This window comes from Phoenix dactylifera, unplaced genomic scaffold (genome assembly GCF_009389715.1).
Source record: "Phoenix dactylifera cultivar Barhee BC4 unplaced genomic scaffold, palm_55x_up_171113_PBpolish2nd_filt_p 001161F, whole genome shotgun sequence".
In the NCBI taxonomy this organism is placed as follows: domain Eukaryota; kingdom Viridiplantae; phylum Streptophyta; class Magnoliopsida; order Arecales; family Arecaceae; genus Phoenix; species Phoenix dactylifera.
In genome coordinates, this window is record NW_024068500.1 from 82969 (window position 1) to 88015 (window position 5047).

Sequence of the window (5047 nt, forward strand, 5' to 3'; positions counted from 1 at the left end):
TATGCAGAATTGCTTTTCCTTCAATTCTCTTCATCACCAAAGGTCTCCACATACCCCAACAATCTCCCACTTGGAGACCTTGGGTATATCCTCTTGTTACTTGGCTCTCCTCTGTGCTCCCACTGAAACTAAATCATCCTAGTGAAATAGGTACGATGCCTCCTCAACGTCTTCAAGCATGAAGACCAGCAGAAGCTGAACAACTCCTCAGCTTCTCCACTATGACGACCTTCGTCAACATATCTGCAGGATTCTGACTTGTATGAATCTTCTCCAACTTGACGAGTCCCTGCTCGAGCAATGACCTCACGAAGTGGTACCGTATGTCAATATGCTTCGTCCTTGAATGGAAAGCTGAATTCTTTGCCAGATGAATTGCACTTTGACTATCTGAATATAACATGCAATCCTTCTGTTCCTTCCCAAGCTCCTTCATCAAGACTTGAAGCCATATTAGTTCCTTGCACGCCTCTGTGGCTGCCACATACTCCGCCTCCGTAGTCGACAATGCAACAACTGGTTGCAACCTGGAAATCCAACTGACGGCTCCACTGCCCAAGGTGAACAAGTACCCTGTCGTGCTTCTCCTGCCGTCCAAGTCCCCTGCCATGTCTGAGTCCACATAGCCCTGTAACCGGATCTCAGAACCTCCATAGCACAATGACATGTGCTCAGTGCCTTTCAGATACCTCAGTATCCATTTGACTGCGCGCCAATGCTCCATGATGAGAGCACAAAAGTGCGTTATACACGTTGCTTAAATCAATTTTATTGCTAACAAATAATGATAAAAAGGCTGCATTAATTTTATATTTTATTTGGCATCGTAAATCAGAGTTTAAATATGCATTTGGTTGACTTCAAGCCTGATTACACTGGAATAGAATTGAACCTGGTCGAGCACACTTGCATCCGAGGGACACATGGCAGCACAAGATGGATCCACTAAGGGTCTAATTTCATTATCCGGGAGGATCCAAAAGCCCGCAACGGATCTGTGATTTGATCTCCCGCAACCCCTCATCCAGATCCCGCGATCAAAGCCCTCATCTTCCGCCCGTTTAAGGCGCTTCCCAGCTTCCTCCTTCCGCTTGCGCCCGAGTCCGAGCGTCCCAGTCATCCCGTCCGCTCAATCCGCCTCCTCCAGCGATGCAACATTTCCATCTCCAGCTCCCGGATCAAGCAACGTCACCTCCCAGTGCGGCATCTCCTCCGGTTTATCTCACATCCGAGCCCAACGTCCGCTTCCGCCCGTACCAAGCTCTCAGCATCCCGTTCTTCCGCTTCATCTCCCAGCCAATTAACAGCCGGAACTCGCGTCCGAGCATCCCACGGTCCAAGCCAATCCCAGCCCCAGCGTCCGCCTCCTCCATTCACGCGTCCAGCTCTCAGCGTGATTCTCCCGTGTTCATGATCCCAGCGTCTGTGGCGATCCTCCATCGTGTCTATTCTCAGCAGCCGTCCGTGCGATCACCGCCTCCTCCACAGCGTCCGCGGCTTCATTTCTCCATCATCCCAGCCGTGATCTGCGCCTCCTTCCTTCCGCATCCAAGGAATCACGCAGCCAGCTTCCTTCCCGCAATCAGCTACCTCCCGAGATCCCGCAGCTCCGGCGATCTATAAGAAGGGGAGGCGGAGGAAGAACAGGGGCGCTGATTGACGAAAACGGAGGAGCCGGCCCCCTTGGTTTCAAACGAAAAAAAAAAGAGAAAGGAAACAGGGGATGCCCTGTTTCCGAAAATAAAAAGAAGAAAAAAAATAGAGAGTGAGTAAGGGAGGGATGTCGATGTTTTTAATGGAAGGCTAAAGTCCTTTTGGCAAAGGGTGATGGATGAATCCTTGTCATGTTGCTTTCATCAAGTAAACTCTAATCTTTTATTCTAATTGTTTTATATCTATTGGTATGTTTTGAATTCTTGAATATTTATTTATTTGATAGATCTTTTATGGTTTATATATATATTGATGCATGAATTGTTTCGATTTTTGATTTATCGTAGACGTAACCGGCACGATAAATACTTAGATGTTGAATTCATGTTTTCAGATTGTATACTCCATGATTAGAACTACTCTATCTTATTAATCTTTAATCAAGAATCACCGAGTTTATTTATTGAAAGAAATATTGTTAAGGAGGATTCCGGATCCCTAGCCTTCTCTATATTCTTGAACTTTGTTTAATTATCTATTAATCCTCTGCTTTTAAATTTTGAAAATCAACTGAAAATTACATCTACAAATTACGCTAATAATCTATAGATCGTTCCCTGTGGAATCGACCTCGGACTCCCGAGTTATATTACTTGTGCGATTCTCCTGCACTTGGGAGAACAGTTTTACTTTTGCACCAAGTTTTTGGCGCCGTTGCCGGGGAACGGCTGAGTTATTAGTATAATTTTAGATTTAATTTTTACCTTAGTAGTTAGTATTTTTCTTTTGAAAAAAAAAAAAAATTGCGTCTTTACTACTATTTTTAATTCCCCGCACAGTTTACATCAAACTCTGATATCATAGAAATTAGCCGTCTGATTTGACTCAAATTTGGTCAGCTAGTGCAGGATACATAGTTGAATAATCTGAACGGTCTGATTGACATTCTGAGACTTTTAAGACCATTAGATTAATATAAAATCTTGCTGATTTCTGTCTTGAATTTTCTGCATTTATTTTTTTAGAATCAGAATTTTATTGTTATCATATCACATTAACCCTTGTTGCTAATTGAAAATTTAAGAAAAAAACTTTAAGAAAAGAACAAGGGTGATTATTCAAAAATAAAAAAAAAAGAAAAAAAAAACCTAAAATTTCAAATTTCAAATTTCAAATTTCAGAATTCAAATTTCAAATTTCAGACTTCAACTCATAAAAAAAAAAAAAAAAAAATTAATTTGCTTGATCACCTATTCAATGAAATTTAATGTCATGCCATAAAACATTAAAAAAAAAAAAAATCTCTTGATTGTTGCATATAGTATAAGGCATCTGCATAAAATATTTTAAGGGCAGAACCCATTTAAAAAGATAAGGTCGGAATTTCATCACTCGTCCTTAGCCCAAAAATCGCCCCAGTGCATAAATTTCCCAAGCTTAACTAAAATCAACTAGACGTTGGCCCCTAAGGACATTCGAGCTCAATAGGACGAAGACCACTGAAAGTTGCACCAATTTCGCTCTGTGGCTTAGTTGATGTCTAGGCAAGCTTTGTCCCTATAAGGGAGACAGTTCATCTGTTCGAGGCAAGTGGATTTTAAGTGGGACCTTTGCGAACGCATCGTGACCCCTCCACTTACCTGGGAGCTTACCTGGTCAACTAGGTTCATTAGACCGGATTGGAGGCTTAGGTGTCCTCTTCAAACCAGTTAGGAGCTGTCTAGAAATTTAAGAAAAACATTAGAAATTGAGGTGTAATGTTTCGTTGCATGATTGATTGTGAATAGAATTTTTGTTTTAGGATGTCGTTTTAGGGTATCTTTAGTTGGTACTTATATTTATTTTTTTATTTAAAAAAAAAAAAAAAGAGAGGGAAATATTTTGCATGCTAAAGTGGAATAGGGACGACACCGGTCGATTAAGTCGTACAACTTTAGATCATCCCTTAGGACATACTTCTAAAATTCCTTCGCAATATCTCACACCTTGTGAGATGGCTGATCTAAATGAAGATGCTGGGAGTCACCACAATCGAGAACGAGAACCCCATGTTATGACTCTAAGACAATACCTACAACCGGCTAGGACTAGTCAGCCTTCATGCATAATTTTTCCTGATAATGTAGGTCATTTTGACATCAAACCAGGGGTAATCCAATTGCTGCCCAAGTTTCATGGGTTAGAGTCCGAGAGTCCGTATCTTCATTTAAAGGATTTTGAAGAATTGAGCATTACATTTAGAGTGCCAAATGTCACCGAGGATGTCCTCAAGTTGACATTGTTCCCTTTCTCTCTAAAGGATAAGGCCAAAACATGGCTAAACTCTTTGCGACCTAGATCAATAAGAAATTGGCAAGATATGCAGAGAGAATTTTTAAAGAAGTTCTTCCCCACACAAAGGACCAACTTTTTGAAAAGACATATCAGCAATTTCCAACAAAAAGATAATGAAACATTTTATGAATGTTGGGAAAGATTTAAAGACCTTCTTCTCTCATGCCCTCATCACGGATTCGAAACTTGGAGAACCATTAGCTTCTTTTATGAAGGTTTATCTCCACAGTTGAAACAGTTTGTAGAGACCATGTGCAATGGTAGATTTTTAGAAAAACACCCTGATGAGGCGTGGGAATATTTGGATTCCCTTGCTGAGACTGCCCAACTTTGGGATAACGGGGATAGAAACACCAAGTCTTTACCTAAGCCTACTAACTCTGTACAGGGAGGCCTTTACAACCTCAGAACTGAGGATGATCTTCATGCTAAAATGGCAGCCCTCACTAGGAAGGTAGAAGAAATTGAGCTTAGGAAGGTTGAGCCTGTCAAGACTATAGAGCTTAGAAACGAATGTTGTGGTATCTGCGATATGTCGGGTCATACTACTACAGATTGTCCCACCATACCAGCATTCAAAGAAGTCTTGCACGATCAAGCAAATGCTATGAACTCCTACCAAAAGCCTTATAACGATCCATACTCGAATACCTATAATCCTGGTTGGAAGAATCACCCAAATTTTAGGTGGAGAAACGATCATCCTCAACAGTCACACCATTCAGCTCCTCCACCTACACATCCTACTTATGCACCATCACCTTCTCAAAAGCCAAATATTGAGGATACCTTGCAATCCATACAAACTTTTCTACAAGGTCAAGCTAATATCAATGCTCAAAATACTCGAAATTTTGAAGACATAAGGAACCAATTGTCAATGTTGACTACCGTCCTAAGTACCCAAGAGAAGGGTAAGCTTCCAGCTCAACCCCAACCTAACCCACAAGTGCACGGTAGTAATAATACGGATCTTTCTAGTTCGCATACAGAACATGCAAAGAGTATCATGACTTTGCGTAATGGAAAAGTCATTGATCATACCGTCCCATTAAAACCG

The 5047-nt window shown here is 41.3% G+C and overlaps 1 non-coding gene across 1 annotated transcript; it reads right to left on the reverse strand.

Moving 5' to 3' along the window:
• Nucleotides 1–4058: 4058 nt before the first annotated feature.
• On the reverse strand, nucleotides 4059–4167 carry LOC120108075. Its single transcript, XR_005509586.1, has one exon. It is a non-coding gene; the product is annotated as a small nucleolar RNA R71 (small nucleolar RNA).
• Nucleotides 4168–5047: the final 880 nt, after the last annotated feature.